The sequence below is a fragment of the Camelus ferus genome, chromosome 3 (genome assembly GCF_009834535.1).
Source record: "Camelus ferus isolate YT-003-E chromosome 3, BCGSAC_Cfer_1.0, whole genome shotgun sequence".
NCBI lineage: Eukaryota > Metazoa > Chordata > Mammalia > Artiodactyla > Camelidae > Camelus > Camelus ferus.
Window position 1 is genome coordinate 102,389,156 of NC_045698.1, and position 18,713 is coordinate 102,407,868.

The 18,713-nt window shown below is 45.9% G+C and overlaps 1 pseudogene; it reads left to right on the plus strand.

Moving 5' to 3' along the window:
- Positions 1 to 7,452: 7,452 nt before the first annotated feature.
- Positions 7,453 to 16,275, plus strand: LOC102506999 (annotated as a pseudogene).
- The last annotated feature ends 2,438 nt before the right edge of the window (positions 16,276 to 18,713 follow it).

Genomic DNA, 18,713 nt, shown 5'->3' on the forward strand with positions numbered 1-18,713 from the left:
GGAAGAAGAGTGGCTGGATTCAGACCCCTACTCTGTCACTCACTGGCTGGGTGAGCTTGGCCTAGTTACTCAACCTCTCTGAGCTCAGTTTCCTCATCTGCAAAATGAGGATCATAATATTAGCTTTTAACTTTATTAAGAAGCTTAGCAAGAAGATTAAATGAACTATGATAAATGAAGCACTTAGCCCAGCACCCAGCATATAATAAATACTCAATAATTGTTAGCATTTCTTACTATCACGTGTAATTCTTATAACAAGGCTATCAGGTGTGTAGTCATTATGATTGCCATGTTATAGCTGTCAATCAGAGTGATTGCTTAACTCGTCACATTGCTGATAAATAGTAAGTATTACTAGTAAGTAGTAAAGAATGTGGAAGTGTTAATTATTTGTATTTTGGAGGGGATTGAGGGATCTTTGGTTTTTTCCCTGATGTTGAGCTCACATCAGGCTCACGGCCTCCCCTGTTTGGTTCCTTAGATGAGATGCTATGAATTTCCCTCTCCATGCAGCTGCTTCCATCCAAACATGCACTTTTCACTCCCATGTTCCATGTTCAGAGAAGCCTTTCCTGACTGTCAACCTAAAACAGCCCCTACCACCTCCATCCCCCAGCAGAGTACCTGCCTATAGTGTGACCTGTTTTATTTTCTTTACTGAAGTTATCTCTCATTTGGTGGCTGTCTATCTCATCTCACCAGAATGTAAGCTCCTTGAGGGCAAAGATTGGTTTCTTTACACTTGATCCACATGCCCTGGAAAAGTGCTTTGCACACAGTAGACTGTCAATAAACGAAAATGAATGACTGGCATTCTCCCCACTTATCTCAGCCTTCGGATCAGAGCCTCATGTTACTTCTCCTATAAATCCTTTTCAATTAGTCATCTGTCTGAGATCTGTCGGCAAATGACCAAGGAGTTGGGATAAATATTCCTCCTCCCTTCCCACCTCCCCAACATTAATTCCTCCCTCCCACACATTTGCAAGACTAACAGGACAGTGCGATCAGACGTGATTTTCCTCCTCTCCCTGAGGCTGGCGCTAAATTGTGAGGATTAATGAGATTCCTGTTGCTCTCACTCACTCTAAGTGTCACGCCGTGGCTGAACCAATATTGGGACTCGTAGAGTCCATCAGAGTTCATTTCGCTCCTATGCTACCATACCTGCAAGCGGAGTCCCTATCAAGCCTGTTTTAATAACAGGGTTCCAGAGGGAAAATGCCAACTGAATTCATTACTAAAATAAACTGAAGCTACAAGAGCAGGCTGGAGGGGAAGAGGCATCCAAGAAAGTTTATCTTTTCAAACTCAGGGCCACTCAGAAATTGACAAGCAGTAAAACACACACCACCTCTCCTCGCGAAATAAGTTATCTTGGGCAGCACCCCCAGACCACAGCTTGACCTTTGTGAATCTAAATTACTCTCTCCATTAGCCAAGCAAAGAGGGTTGTGTTGCCTAGAGATTTTCTTTTGCCTTCTTCTAATAATTCCACTGTCCATGAAACTAACATAAGTATTAATAATGACATAATATTACAGCAGCTCTACACTGTCTACTGTTGCAACGCCCAGGATACAGTGGTGCCAAGTAAGTATGATCTATTTGCCCTCTTATAGGGGAGACGACACAAAACATGTGTTCAGTCAGTTCATTATAAATTGTCATAAGTGCTACGGCTGGGGTCAAAGGACCTACTTTAGATAAAGCAGGTAAGAACTAAGCTAAGACTGAAAGGGTAGGAAGGTCAGCTTTGTGAAGTGTAGGTGCGTGTGCACATCGTGTGTCTGTGTGTGTGCGTGCGCGCACATGCATGAGTCTGTCAGCCACCATGTCCCCAATCTGTGGATGAGTCAATCAAGGCTCTGGGAGGCTGCATGTCCCGCCCAAGGTCACTCAGTCATTAGACAAGGTTTTGAAATCCGTTTAGTCTAACTCCGAGTTACATGCTTTTTCCAGGGTTCTATGCTGTTTCTTACGTAAATCAGAGAAGATGAAGGCCTGACAACTCAGTGGGGGAAGGGGGTGAAGTTCCTTCCCCTTCCTCTGCACATTGTGGTGACAGCTGAGCGAGGCCACTGGGGTTGCAGAAGTAGCAGCTGGGGGTCTGCAGTTTGGAAGAGACTTTGGCTCAGCAACGTGGAGGGAGGGCGGAAGTGAGAGAGACTGAAACAAAAGGCAGACAAGACAGCGGAGAAAAACCCTACCTGGAGAAAATGTGGCTGACAAGACGCCTAAGGAAATAGACAGAAGATAAAACACAGGAAGAACTGACCTGAGGCCAAGACAGAATGAGGCGAGGCCCCCAGTTCACACCCCCTTTGGGCCCCTCTGTTGGTGGTACTTAGACACTGGCTGAATTTCAAAGTCCACTCCTGATTCCCCCTCAGGTCCCACAGCCAAATCGCTTTTTCCCATTTTTCTCCTTTATTCATCAAAAAGCTTATATTGAGCCGTAATGGAAAAGATTCTGAAAACATATATAAAATGTATGCATGTGTATAACAATCGCTCTGCTGTACACCTGAAACTAACATTGTAAATTGACTACACTTCAATTAAAAAAAAAACTTAAAAATAAATCAATAAAACCTTAAAAATAGAAGGAGGATAAAAATAATAGGTACAGGACCTCTGGTTTCTGGCTTGCACCTGTAAGGAGCTGGGAAGTGGCCACTCTGCCCTAACAAAAAGTAAAAGCTGAACAGACTAAAAGATCAACAACTCTTTTTGGATTCCTAAGGGAGAGGAGGAAACAGGGCAAACTGCTAACCCCAAGATTAGAGAGACAGGTGAATGCCAGCAGTCACAGATTACCAGAGGGTGGGGCTAGCTCAGTGGCAGAGCGCATTCTTAGCGTGCAAAAGGTCCTGGGTTCAATCCCCAGTACCGCTGTTAAATAAATAAACACACGGATAAATAAATAAATAAACCTAATTCCCCCCCGCCCCCCCCAAAAAAATCATAGCTTAACCAGAGCAGAGACTCACAGGCAGAAACTGCCACAGAAACCAGTACTGGGGTAGGAAAACCTGTACTGTCATTGATGAATTCCTGGAAGCTCACTGCCGACAACTCTGAGGGTAAAAATACTCCAGGGGAACCGAGTCACAGAGGGCGCCACACAATATTAGATTTAGAGGAGTTAGGCCAGATTCCCGCAGAGAAAAATCCCCTCTGGCTTCCAGGGGAGGAGGAAAAACAAACAAACAAGTAAACAAGTGTGTATCCAGTATATTCTCCTGCTAGACACTGACAAGTCAAAGATGAACGAAGTGGACAGTGACGGGTCTTGTCTAAAACAGGCTTCACCTTGGACTCCCCCCCCCCAAGTCAGCCAGCCACTGTCCAAGCCAGTGGGCCCAGGGTCCCTAGGGAGTGCCACCGCTGCAGAGTGGCAGCTTCGTCCCAGCCATATGCCGCCTAGAGGTGCAAACATGAATAACACCATTCCACCCTCTAGAGCTCAGGGCCCAGTGAAGGAAACGGAGAGGCCCCGGACAGTTACAACCCAGTAGGGCAAGAGCTGCGGGGGAGAGACGTGCAGGAGGCCACCGGAGTGGAAACGCGGAGTCTTATCCTCGACCTGAGATCAAAAAGGCTTCCTGAATGAAATGTCCCTGCATTCGTTAATTCAGCAAGGAATCAGAGAGCCCCTAGGATGTGTGTGATGCTGCTCCAGGTGCTGGCGACCCAGCGATGAACAAGGAACCTCTGTCCTCACTGGAGCTGATATGGGCGGGGGGCGGGGGGGTGGAATAAACAAGTAACAGGCAAATAGGCAATACACCATCTGAGTCATTTGACAGATGGCACTCAGTGTTGGGAAGAACAGAGAGCAGAGTGAAGTGATGGAGAGGGACAGATAGGCAGGGAAGCTAGTCAGAGTGCGTGGGCGGTGAAGGCGCTGGAGAAGAGGTACCGAGAGGGAACTGCCGTGCGCAGATCTGGAGGAAGGCTGTTCTAGACGGATGCGGGTGCAAAGGCCTAAGGCGGGGAGAAGCGTGGCCTGGTTGAGAAAAGGCAGGAAGGCCAGTGTGGCTGGGGAAATCAAAGGCGGAGTGGGCAGATGGGAGATGAGGTGGGAGATACAAGCAGGGCCCTGTTCACGAGGTCCTGGTGTGGATGTGTGGTTTTACTCACGGAGGAATGGGAAGTCATTGAAAGACTTTTTAAACGATGCTGATATGCTCTGATTTGCATTTTCCAAAGGTAACTGGTCGAATGGATTTTTGAGCACATGTATCGTGAGTATATTTTTAATAAACTTTTTGTTTTGTATTTGAATAATTTTAGATTCACAGAAAACCTACAAAAATAGTACAGAGACTTCCTATACCCTTCACCCACTTTCTCCTATTATTAACATAACCATGGTGTTTTCAGCACAAGGAAGACTAACAGTGATAGATTACCACTAACTACACTACAAACTTCATATGGATTTTGCCAATTTTTCCACTAATACTCTTTTTCTGTTCCAGGATCCAACTCAGAATAGCACACTCCCTTTATACTCATCATGTTTTATTTTCTTATTTTTAAAAAAATTTTTTGCCTGGGTAATTTTTTTTCCATTTTTTAATTGAGGTATAGTCAATTTATAATGTGTTAATTTCTGGTGGACAGCATAGTGATTCATTTATACATATGTATATTCCTTTCCATATTCTTTTTCATTATAGGCCATTACAAGATACTGAATATAGTTCCCTGTGCTATACAGTACATCCTTGTTGTTTATCTATTTTATATATAGTAGTTAGTGTCTACAAATCCCAAGCTACTAATTTATTCCTCCCCACCCCATTCCCCACTGGTAACCACAAGTTTGTCTGTGAATCTCTCTTTTTTGTAAGTTTATTTGTGTCCTTTTTTTTTTGATTCCATATTTAAGTGATATGGTATTTTTCTTTCTCTTTCTAGCTAACTTCACTTAGAATGACTATCTCCAGGTCCATCTATGTTTATGTTGCTGCAAATGACATTATTTTATTCTTTTTTATGGCTGAGTAGTATTCCATTGTATATGTGTGTGTGTGTGTGTATATACACACAGCTTTTATATATATATATATGTGTGTGTGTATATATATATATATATATATATATATAATATACGTATATATATAAACTTCTTTATCCAGTCATCTGTTGATGGACAGTTAGGTTGCTTTCATGTCTTGGCTACTGTAAATAGTGCTGCTATGAACATTGGGGTTCATATATCTTATTTGATGGGGGGAGTTAATTAGGTTCACTTATTTATTTTTAGATGAGGTACTGGGGATTAAATCCAGGACCTCGTGTATGCTAAGCATGTGCTTTACCACTTGAGCTGTACCACCACTCCTTTGCATGTATCTTTTTGAATTAGTTTCTTTTGGATATATGACTAGAAGTGGGATTGCTGGATCATAGGGTAAGTCTATTTTCAGTTTTTTAAGGCATTTCCACACTGTTCTCCATAGTGGCTGCACCAAACTACATTCCCACCAACAGTGTAGGAGGGTTCCCTTTTCTCCACAGCAACTCCAGCAATAAGCATTTGTAGATTCACCATCTTTCAAATAGTCTTTCTATCTTTGAGGATGCATCCAGGTCAGCTAGAATCAGCTTCTCCAGGTTGTGACTAAAAGTCTTGACAGATAAGGGGGAGAAGTGGACGCAGGCAGGCTACTTCTCGAGACTACTTCAGTCCTCCAGGCAAGAAAGGAGGGAGCCGACTCCAGAGACTGGGGTGGGGAGTCATACCTCTTAATAGCACCTCATAGAATAAAGGTAATTTTAATGCTCTCAAATTAGGAAGAACATTGCCTCCAAATAGACAGCCTTTTTACATTGAACGACTTTAGCTTTATGAAAAACTTAATACACTGCTCTAAATTTTCTCATTTTTTGAGAAGAATGAAACTTTATATGGACTTACACTGGTCCAGTCCATAGAATATCATCTGGGGACAACTGCCTCAAAAAAAAAAAAAAGTGATTCACTGAATTACAATCACTTAATCAACAAACATTTACAGAGCACCTTCTGCATTTCAGGCTCTATGCTGGTCTCAAGATCAGTATGTTTCCTGCTCTAGTAGAGTCTACAGCCTATGTGGACATCAGAAAAATTAGAAGCACGCTGTGGACCAAAGAAAATCAAATAACTAATTGCAGAATGACCTGCTTAGAGGTTTATTACTAACCTGATGGAGCAAGTGATTACAGGCAACTTGACATTGATGAGTTGGCTGTAAATTAAGCCTAACAATTGGGAGTGCCTGTGCAGGAGATTGTATCTGGGATGGGGTGGGTGGCTACTCCTCTTCTTGGGAAAAAAGCCTCCTGTGGGAGGTGGGGCTTCCAGCACAATTCAGGAGGAAACCACACCTGGGGCAACTTCAGCTTTGTCTGCACCTGAACAAGCCGCTGTCTTTATAAGCTGTCTCTGGTGCAGTATCTCTTCCCTACTCCTTCCTGGTCATTTCAGTTAGTCTAAACAGGGAGTCAAAGGTGAGGGAATCCAAACTGGGAGTTCGCGATTTGCAGATACTAATTACTATATGTAAAACAGATGAACAACAAGGTCCTACTGTATAGCACAGGGAACTATATTCAATACGTTGTGGTAACCTATAATGAAAAAGAATATGAAAAGGAATATATATATATTTGTGTGTGTATAACTGAATCAGGATGCTGTACACCAGAAACTGACACAACATTGCAAACTGACTTCAGTAAAAAAGAATGCAAAAAAATAATCTTGAAATGGCCTATACTGTAAAAGAATATGAAAAGGAACATATATATGTATTACTGACTCCTATGCTGTACACCAGAAACTAACACAATGTAAATCGACTATACCTCAATAAAAAAAAAAAATTTAAGTTAGGGAATCCCCTGGTAGGAGATCTTAGACCAAAAGATAAAAATCTTGCTCCTAGTTAAGAAGATTAAAAAACAATAACAAAACGCCACTGAGCTCCCACAGTAAGCACAGCAGATAAAGACGAACAGCTCCTCCCCAGCCACAGAGGTCAAGGGTGAAGCGCAGAGTGAGGGCAGGCAACCAAGTGATGCTGGGGTCCCAGGATTTCAGTTCCGCTCTCCGGCATCCAGAGGGGACTGCTTGAGGCAAAATTAGTCACTGACCGACAAAATCAGGTCACTACCATCTAAGGTGCTTTTCGTTTCCTTGTCCTGATGCTATAGTCTGAGAAGCAGAGGTTGCTTTTCAAGAGTGGCTTGGAGGCCTCTTGCATCAGGATCACCAAAAGTGCTTGGAAAATGAAGTCTCTGGGCCTTTCCTAGGCCTCCTGAGTCAGAATTTCCAGAACCTGCATTTCAGATCAGCTCCCTAAGTGATCCTGAACTGAAACGTGAGGACTGCTGTGCTAAGGGCACTCTACCTATCTATGGATGACCGAGACGAGAGGAATTGTGAGGAGGATGCAAACCACTGACCAGGAAGAGGCCTTGCAGGAGGTGACAGATGGAGGTAGGTGCAGGGGGCCATTGCCCACCACCTTTCCTGGGCTCTCCCTACTGGGAGAGAACGGCCAGGTTCAGGTCACCTTCAATGGTCTGGATGTTCTGTAAACCCCTCTAGTTACTGTTATTGCCTGGCTTAACCTTTCTGAGGTTACTGTCCACCTTAGTTCTCTAGGGTCCTGTGGGCTGAGAACTTCAAAAACCAGAGATTACCTACAGGTTTCCAGAACAAAACCCAAGCTGGTGAGCCCTGACGGTTAAAAAGATTGGCTCCGGACTCTGGACACTAGAAGGCTGTGTGTCCTTGGACATCTCCCTGTGCCTCGGTTTCCTCATGTGTACAGTGGGTTTATCACCAGGACACCCCTCCTTGGGACATTTTGAGCAGCAATTGAGACCATCCATTCTCAGCTCTCAGCCTGTGCTTGGAACAGAGTTCACGCAGGACAAATGTTGACTTAAACATACAACCTGTCAGACATGCCGGACCCCACGGGGAATTGCCCACAGCGCACCCGGCTGATAAGAGTCACCACGGATGTGTGGGGACCTGGGGGAGAAAGACGAGCTTATTCATGGGGACCAGATGACGCTCTGCAGGGAAGTCAGAGAGCTGTGCTCGGCTGTATGCGAGGCGAGGGGGTGGAGAAAAAGGTGGGACACTGCTCAGAGCCTCTGCTTGTGCTGGGGCGGGAATCATGTGTGACGGGAAAGGAAAAGAAAAGGGAAGTGACAAACTCGCTGTGCATGTGTCTGTCATCCCTGATGAGCAATAAAGATGATGAGAATCCTCAAGACCAGGCTGCGTCATTCAAGGAAGAATAGAAAAAGCTTGTTATTAGGGGAAATTGATGCTCTGTGAAACCAGAGCTTTTAGAACAAAGAGAATCAGATTGGCATTTTGGGAGGCTGGGGAAGTGTGTTTCATTCAAGATTGGTTACAGGCCTTGGGGTCTTTTGTTTTCTGCTATTTCATTGTTTTCCTGTCCCATTTTCTCCCCCAGGCTCCAGGCTGAACCCTGGGGTAGGGGGGCATCTATTAAAAAAAAAATACTTGAAGTGGAGGTATCGAGGAGGGGAGGATTTCTTGTCAGGGAAACACACACAATCTGTATTTTGAAGGGCCTTATTTGAACTGCCTAGAAAATACTTCAGAGGCAAGTCTGAACAATCTGATTGATCACAAACTCAACCTTATAATTTTCAAAGGAGGCAGTACAGAGGATGGTGGAGGACGTGGATGCAGCTCTCGAGGCCAGGATTCAAACAATGATCAGACTAAGATGACTGGCTGTGTTACCTTGGAGAAACCACTTAACCCCTCTGAGCCTCAGTTTCCTCATCTGTAAAATGGGGTCAAGATTATAACTAATCTTATAGAGTTGTCATGAGAAATGAGACAGGGTTGTGCAGAGCAAACCCTCAAAGAAAGGGCACTGTCCTCATCAATGTCATTGCCGCCACTATTCATAAGAGGTTATGGGAAAAACAATGGAAGACGATACAGAATCAAGATGGTCCCTGGTTTAGAATCACAGCAGCATTCAGGAAACTCACAAACCCCCTGTTTCAACCCCAACAGCAGTGGGAGCCATTGCCAGATCTATTTTGTAAATTCCCTGTTCTTTCTGAGAAAGCACTTATTTCCAGGGCTCGAAGTCTCCAGAGTCCACGTCTCCTCTAAGTTACAAAACGGTATTGCTGGGTTAGGATAGACCAATTCTCCACAGAAAATGCCCGCTGCCCCCACCCCACCTCACCACCAGGAACCAATTCCCAAGTCTCCTTTCTTCCCCAAAGTCAATTCCCAAGGCACAAACGGTGCAGAAAGCAAGCAATGCTTGTTGTTCTTTCTTAGGTTTCCCAGGTTTTTTGACCCACGAGTTTGTGTTTCTGTGTTCCAGTCTCCCCAGAGCTGGGGATGACTTTAAGGACATTTCAGAAAGAAAGGAGGTGTGAGAATGAGGGTACGTGTGCAGGATACAGACAAGGACCATGATCAAAAAACAACGACAACAGCAAAACACCCTCCGGCTCATTGAGTTCATCGAGTCGTTCTGCAAACCCTGACGGCATCCCCAGTGTGTGGCAGGTGCTGTGCCAGGGACTGGCCAACAGAGAGAAGAGAACACGGCCCATGATCTAGAAGTTTACCGCCTGGGGTGGGGCAGGGTATAGCTCAGTGACAGAGTGCATGCTTAGCATGCCTGAGGTCCTGGTTTCAAATCCCAGTAGCTGCTTTAAGGGAAAAAAAAAAGTTAGAAGCTCACAGTCTAGAAAGGAGTCAGAGATAAAGGACCCCAGCAGTGGAGAGAGGAGGGGCAGCTGTCGCATCCTCAGGGTTGGCCCAGTGATGCCTCTTGATGAGATTACTGGGCTCTGTCCCATGGACTGGTGAACACCTAGGGATATCCCCAAATATCTCCCCATCCCTCACCTGTCTCCTTGCCTGAATTCCCTCATTAGTTTCATTTAAATCCTTTTTTGTTTCCCTTTTAAATGGCAGTACTGGGGATTGAACCCAGGACCTCATGCATGCTAGGCATGTGCTCTACCACTGAGCTATACCCTCATTAGCCTTCTTTTTGGAATAAGGGACCATCCCTTGGTTGTATGCCAATAGCCCTAGGAGCTGCCATCACCAGCCACACCAGAACCACTTTCCTTAATCCTCTTCACAGAACTTTACAGTTTACAAAACACTTCTGCATTTACTATCTGGCGGTAGGGTAGGCAGTTTTGTCCCCACCTTCCAGATGAGGAAGTTAAATAATGAGCCTCTGGCCTCAAAGCTCAAAGGTGACAGATCTGGGACCTGAACCTGACTCCAAGTCTAGGGCCCAGCAGAGCCGGCAAGGGTCACCATTATTCTTAGCACCTGAGGTCTAAGTTCCTCTTTCCTCTCAAAAGTAGATGCTTTGTGGTTCTGATGGAGAAAGTTGACTTGGTATGGAGTTAACGTCCTACTCTGCATTCTTCAAGAGTTCCATGGAGGGAAGGGCTGAGAGGTCGTGTGTCCTTCAGTACTCAAGCAGAGGTTGCCCAGTCCCGTGGGCATGGGGAAAGGTCAGGGTGGCAAGGAACAGCTAGTAATAACGGCCAGTTCCTGGGTGTGACCCTGGGGCCAGCACTCTGCAGCAGGCCTCAGCTACATCCCCCAAATGTCCCTACACACCCCGTTCCCACCAGTACAACTATAGTCCCTCACACCCCCATCATGTAGAGATTTCTCCCTACACAGAGGGAGAATCTTAGGAACAAGTCCCCTTGTGTTCTTCATTACTATTTACTACCCACCCACAAGTCCCTGTGGGAATTACCTTGGCATCTCCATGGGTGCAGTGGCCTCCATGAAAACACCGCTTTCCTGCCTCCTGGGACCTTAAACCCTTGAGAAGTGAAACAGACTTGGGGTCCCTTATGTTTTCACCCCACCCCTGGCTCCATGTGTAAGCCCTTTCCCCAACTCCGCATTGTGTCACCTCAGCCTCTGAGCTACTGAGCGTCCCACGTCACCTGGGGAGAGCAGACCTTTCAGCTTACGGCTCTAACCCCTGCCTTCCGGGGTCTGAGCATCAGTCCTTGGGGTCAGGCAGGGTTAGACTCCTCACAGGCCACCGGCTGTCCCTGGGGCCCCAGTTCTTTCCCCAGGCCCCACGCAAAAGACTCCACCCTTCTCTTTTCGTCCAAAACCAGATAAACAAATTGGGGAAAATGGAGAATCTGGGTCGCACAGATCAACTGAACATTGCTGGATAATTCCAGAAACATGACAGTTCAGGGAGGGCATGCAGCAGTTGGTCCCAATCCTAAACCCTTACAAATCCCCCCCGTAGTAACGATAGCTGTCATTTATCAAGTCCTCACATACTTACCCAAATAACCCTCACCAGGACTCTTTGGAATAAGTACCACAACTGCCCCCGTTTAGATAAGAAAGTGGGGGTTTAGAAGGTCACTTGCTGAGGTCACCCTCTCCTAGCCAGAAGGTCAAGAGATGGGCCCCATCTATCTGATCCCAGAACCTCAACTCTGCACCCTAATGCAACACTGAGTCCCCCCAGCCCCCCAGCTGTGTTTGAAGAGGTTGCAGATCTAGGTAGCATTTCTTGCGACTTGATTGCTCTGAGAAACAATGACAAAGGAGAGCTTAAGTATTGGGTGGGTGGGTGGGTGGAGGAGAAACTAATTTTAGCTCTGTAACTCAGACTGCTCATTAAGTGACAGAGGTGTCACCATGCCCCTTATCTTTGCCATCCACCTTCTAAAATAAAAGAGTCAGGGCCTATGATTTCCTCAGCAGGAAGATTCACCCTTCAGGGGATGATGGGGTGTTTTTCACAAGTCACCAAAAGAGACACTGGCCTGCGAAAGTCTCTTGTCATTTCCCCCAATTTCCCCCAATTGTGCCCTCAACACTTGGTAGTGAGTCTTGTGTGATAGGATAATATTCCAGAAACTTGTTTTTTAATGGAGGCCTGCCCCAAGGGGGCCAGGCTGATAAACCTGTACCGGGACCTGGTCAGTTCGGGCCCCTCATCCCCATGTCTGAATCACAGAGACGTCCTCTGCAGCAGTGACCTGTGGATTCTAACCCCCTAGAATACTAAGTTCCTCCTCCTCACTGCTTATCTTAGTTCTATATAAAGTGAAAATTAAGCAATTATTTGACATAAGCCAAAACAAGAATCCTAAAGTTAGAATTCGAGCCAGGGGGTGGTAACTACAATATTACCCCTACCTGAAAAAACAAAGGGTGGTGGTAGCTCACACCCATCTGGTGTTCACTGTATCCCAGGCCCTGTTCTTAAAGTGTGGCCTGGACCACCACATCAGCATTGCCTGGGAACTGGTGAGAAACGCAAATTCCCAGCTCCCCGCACCCAAAGACTTAACTGAATCAGAACTCCTGAGGATGGAGCCCAGCGATCTGTTTTAACAAGCTGTCTGGGTGATTCTGACAAGGTACCCTTAGAGCAAGCTACCATATGCTCTAAAGTTGGGAATGCAGTCTGACTTCACCGAGTCCTTCCAACGACCGTGGAAGGTGTAGGAACCACTGGAGAAGAAACCTATGTTTCTAAAATACCGAGCCCTGTCCAAAGTGAGTAGCAACGCCAGGAATGGAACACAAGGCATTCTGCTCCCCAAAGAACTGCGTCCCTAAACACACGTTTCCTTACTGATGAAAAGTAAGCATGGCCGAGGCAGGGAGACAGATCACTATTCCCATGGAAACCAATTAAAAGTAGCTTCGGTCCAGGGAGGGGAAAGACGTTAACATCTATTGAACATCAGTTATGTGCCAGTCACTGTACATAAATATCTTGTTTCGCTCTCACAGAAGCCCAGGCCAGGTAGGCATTCTGGAATCAGATCAGGCAGGGTAAGCAACTTTCCTAGGCTCTCACACCTGCATAAGTTGCAGAGCAGAATCTGAATCCTGCTTAGTCTGTCTCTAAAAATCCTCCCAGCCTCCCTGGCGCACACTCACCACATTCAGCATAAGCATGTGACCTCATGGCAAAAAAAAAAAAGAAAAAAAAAAAAAAAAACCAGAAAACCAGGGATAAATGCCTATGCAGCAGCAAATGAGATCACCCCGCTCCAGGGGTAAAAACTACCTCGGCAGCAACTCTGGGGCTTTTACAGCGTCACCCATCACCCCAGGCTGCTCCTCCCTCCCCTCCCTTTTTCCCTCTCAAAAACCACCGACTTTTCCCTTTCACCTGTGAGACAGGGAAGTTAAGGTCTTACTAAATTAAACATGTCTATTCTCTTCCTATAAAGTGAGTATTCATCTGCCTTTCCAGGGAAGCAAGGCCTTTCGTGGGTAATGATGCCAGAAATTGGGTGAATCGCCAGTTGAAATCCTAGCAATATTCAGCGTGGATTATCATAATGTTATGAATGCCTTTAACCAGCTCCCCACACAGAACACATACACACCCTTGAAACTGGCATGGAATTTACCAGCAACCTTCCCCAGTTGATGGCTTAATGCACTTGCAGGCAATATATGACGTGTCATGAAACATCTAAAATCAAGCAGCACAGGAAGATCTAAAACTTAAAGCTACAGTTTCTCTGCCCTCATTTTGCAATTTTTTTTAAAACAAGTTTGCTGTTTCTTTTCACTTAAAAAAACCAAAACACAGAATTTCCCCCCTTGGTTCACAGAGTCATGGAAATTCTGGGTAAAAATATTTGTTGACAGCAGGGTGGGGGTATAGCTCAGTGGTAGAGTGCAAGCTTAGCATGCACGAGGTCGTGGGTTCAATCCCCAGTACCTCCATTAACAACAACAAAATTTTTTTAATGTTTACCATAATAGTGAAAATGTTGAAAACAATTATATAAAAATATATTTGTTGACATAAATATATAAAACAGCCCCCAAATCTCCCTAGCTTGAAAGTGGTCATTGGCTCGTGGGCCTTTTAGGGTGGAGACCAGGTATCCTGGGCTTCTTTGTCCAGCACTGTGATCAGATGGCTGCTCACACTGCAGTCCCAAAGCCTGACACCTCCTGCCACAAACTCAGTGCTCAGGCGCTACAGAGCACAGGCTGTTCCCAGAAGGTCCCAGGTGCTCCCCTGCCTTCATGCCTTTACACCTGTGGTCTCTCAACCTGGAATCCCCCCTCCATGCCTTTACGGGGCTAACTCCTCCTGCTCATCCCTCCGAACTCAGCCCAGGTGTCAACTCTTCAGGGAAGTCTTCCCTGACTTCTGCCACCAGAGTCCCCCAAGGGACCACGTGCTGACCCTCATCACACTACTTATCATGCAATTTTATGATAGTCATTTACTTTGGTGCCCCTTCCAGAGCTGGGAACTGCCTAAAAAGATCTCACTGTTGTCAGGGCCCAACACAGGGCCAGACACAAGGTAAGCACTCAGAATACCTTTGTTGAATGAGTGAATAAACGAGTGACTGAATGACAATCTCTTCGATACTTTCCCACAAGCTCCAGATGCACAATGGAAATGAGAGAGGGGGTCGTTCTCTCTCAACAGCCTTAAAATGCTGCTCCCACCCTCAGGGGCTCAAATGGCCCCACATGGCCGGAAGTGGCTCAAGGCTGCAGAAACCCTAGTCTAAAGTGTTATCTAGATGAGCCCAGGGGTGTTCTCCAAACTTGAGGTTCTTAATGTTAGTAGCAAAGCCAAAGCAAGGCCAGAATCCTGGGAGTGGCTCCTGTCTGGAATGGTCTGGAAATTTACTTTGGTTCAGACCTTCTTAGCATAAGGCCAGTGCAAGCATGTGTATGTGTATTTATTATAAAAGCACTAGGTAGAAAAGAAAGCACCATTGCTCTAAAGCTCAGAAGATGGGCAGGGGAAGGGTGTGTGCAGCTATGAGCTAGAGACCTACCTGGAGTCCAAAGGCAGGACTGGACCCCAGCACACTGTGTTCACTGGCCCTCCACACTGGGCCAAGGGAACCCCAAAGCCTCGGATCCTACCCTGGCTGGTGTGGCAGCTGGACGTGGGGCAGCCGGAGGGCAGGGTCTGGCTGGACCAGAGCCATGTGCACCTCTGCATCCTGCAGAAGCATGGTTTGCAGCAGGACGCCTAGCAGGAGGACTTCCACATCTTCCAGCCTGGGGATGCCAGTGGTCCTACACCCCTGGGAAGGACAAGCCCGACCTGCTGACCTGGAAGAGGAATTTCCGGTCTGCCCCGAACTGGAAGGAAGTGTTGAATTCAGCCAAGAATGGAGCAAGGACCACCGTGACCTGCACTAGATCTAAGAGTTTGTGACCTCAGGAGTTGGGGACTTTCCTGAGTCGGATACCTCTCTAGATGCCAGTGACAGATGTAGTACCTCTGATACCCTGGAGGAGTTCCTGAGTCGCATGGGCTTGGCCCCAGTACCAGACACAGGGCTCTCGTGTCTGGCTGTGGCCCCTGAGCACCCTCCTGACCTTTTGCTGAACCCCAACTTAGAGATCCCAGCTCCCTGCCCAAACTCGGACCCCCACTCCCACCCCAGAAAGCCCACTGAGGCAGCTGTTGGTACTGGAGGAAGATGAGTGCCAGCTGTGGAATGGGAGGGGCGGGGGCTGGGATGGTGGGTCCCCTTACACTCCCTCAGTCTTCCTTTTCACATCGCTGCTGCCACTGCTGAGAGTGGGAGTTCAGGGGACCACTGTCTACCTGGGTGCCAAGTCTTCCAGCACACTGTCTTCTGCCTAAGGGACCTATGGCTGGTGGGGTCAGAAACAGGGGACAGGACACTGCCTGGGCAGCCAATTAGACTATCAGGCCCGGGGTGTAACAGGCTACAGGCGGCATGTCCTGAGCTGCCTGGGGAGGGAGGTTGTAGGATCAGCTCCGTGGAGAGCCTGGCAGCGCTTTGGGCCCAGATCCTGGGGCACTGTCACTGGTATTGGGCTGTGGCAGGAGCCACTCACCGGTGCTGGTCCCCAACATGATGGCGAGGTCCCCAAGGACAAGAAAGGAGGCATGTTCGACCTGGGACCTTTTGTGGCAGATCTGATCATCTTCAAGGAAGGAAGCAGACACTCATTATCTACACCCTATAGTTCTGTGTCAGGGAGTCATGGCCCCAGGACCAGCTGTGGATCAAGAGTCTCCTGATGGTCAAGGTGGTTCCCACGTGTCTCAGCTCCCTGCCAGATATGGCCCAGTTAGGAGTGCCTCCTCACTGGAGAATACCAGAGACCTGTACATTTCCACCAGCCATCCACTCCCCCTCACCTCGGACCAGTTCAAGGCCTACCTCCAAGACCTGGTCAAGGACATGGATTTCTAGGTCATTGGAAAGGCCTGAGCCTTCCCTCCTCATGAGTATAGTCCCCACCCTGCACTTCAACCAATCAACTTTTTCTTGCCACCATCACGAAAAAACCGTCAAACATAAAGCAATGTACAGTGGAAACCCATACTCTGACAGTGGCCCATACTATGATTTTCCAGAGACAGCCATTGTTAAGAGTGTCTCAGAGGTTGACATGCAGTGAGCCTGAGAGACAAATCCAGTTTACAGATGATTGTGTACAATATTTTTAAAGATAATTCTATTAGTTGCCACAAAATAAAAAAAATCAAGAGTTTCACGGAATTGGGATATTTTTATGGAGCTTTGAAGGTGGCAGAGAAGGAAACGGACTACTACAAAGCAATGTGAAAAGTACTGTGATTTACAGCTTTCCTTGGAAAAGTCAAAGATCCGCCACCCTACTGGCAACGATTCGCTGCAGCTGAGTGGTGCCATTTGCTTTCACATAGGGTGTGCTCCCAAGGTTGTCATAGTCCCTACCTGACCTATTTATAAAACCAGTCTGGCCCCCATGTGCATTTGAGTTTGCAACCATTGATGTCTGTCCTTACAAAACCCTTCTGTAATATTATGAGTATCGTGAGCACTGCCTATAATCTCTTTTCTATTATATCCGTGTCAGCACATACAACTCTACCTCCATATTCCTCTGGGTGACGACATTATGCTATATAGAACCAATCCCTTCCTGATGGATGTTTAGGTTAGTTCCATTTATCTCTAGTTACAAACACTGTAACAGTAAATGCTTTTGTATATATCTTTGGGTATTTGGGCATTTCTCTTGCATAAACTAAATGTGAAATGACTTGCGTGAAAAGAAACACATCTTTAAGTTTTCAGCAGATAATGACAAAATGCTGAAGATGGGTTAGAATCCAGGCCATTTTTTTTTCACCCCAAGCAAGGGGCAGAGAGTGGCAAAGCTGGAGAGTGACATCAAGAGATGAACTGTCCCACATTTGAGCCCTTTTCTTCCATAACCATACTCCTCTATTCTTAATCTACCCACAGCTGACTGGCACAAATACTGCAAGTGGAAGAGGCAGACTTAGCAGGACAAACGTATTTTAGAGTTCTAGCTGAAAAGTTATTTCACAGTCATAAAGTGGGCATGAAAACAAAGTGAGATAATAATTCAGGTTATATTTATGGGATTCTCCGTTTGTTATTAAAAACAAAAGGAATTTTCATCCACATATATTGATTAGTCTTTAGGCTTTTGGCATTTCTCATTATTTTATCTAAACAAGATACTACACTTCTTTACTTTCTGTTTCAGGCTTATTTCCCCTTCTGTTTGATGTATGTTAACCTGATGTTACTGTGTAAAGGCTGCTTACGTTTCCAAGGTTTGGGCTCTACTGAGTGGAACCAAAGATAAAAATCTGGGATCAAAATTACAATAAGGAATTGACTAAAATAGCCCCCCCCCTTTTTTTTAACATGATAAATGCAGCATATGGGATGACTTGAAGGTTAAGAGTAGAGGTTGCCTGGGTAGATGTCCTGACCTCCCTCAGGCACTAGCTGGGGCAAAACATAACCTCTCTAAGTCTGTCACCTCATCTATTAAGACGGGGTAATAACAGGGTGATAGTTCTTTGCAGAGAATCTGGCACAAAATAATGTTCATTGTTATTATTTATTGTAACATAATAGCCAACCCCACCCCCTCTGAAAGTCCTATAGGATGCTGCAATGACCAACACCACATAAGCCACTGGGCAGCTACTGTGTGAGCTGACACTTTATGTAATGGCCAAATCAGAATGAGTAACTCCTTGAGGAAAAGAAGCCAGGAGTGGGGCTTAGTTTTAAACTGTACTTTAGATGCAACACAATAGATAATAAGAGGCCTGGTAAGAGGATAATGGCTAGCCTTTACTTAGCACTGACTCTGTGTCACACTCTTTGGAGCATTTTATAAGCATCTTCTCAGTATACGCACACAACGATCCTATGGAACAGATGCTATTTAGCATCCCTGTTTTACAGATGAGAAAACCAAGTACAGAATGTTTTTAATCAACTCGCTCTAGAGCATCCTCTTATTCAGTAAGATGGCATCGGCCTTCTGACTTCAGAGCTTACACTCTTAACCACTAGAGTAAGTTAGAAACAATGACAGAAAGAGGTCAGTTACAGCTGGTAGTATCTTTCAATCAACTTCTATGCACCAGACACTGGGCTACCGACACATAGTAGGAAGTTTATTCCTTATGTCAAGCCTAAGAATTACATATTCCTCATAGCACTTTTATGGATGGGACTTAGAGCTATTGAACACCTGGAGTCACAGAGCTCTTAATGGTAGAAGTGATTTTCCAAAGCATGTCTGCAGATTCCAAGTCCCGAGCTTTCATCCTTGGAATGCAGTAAGAATTCCAAACACAAATGAGTCATCCTCA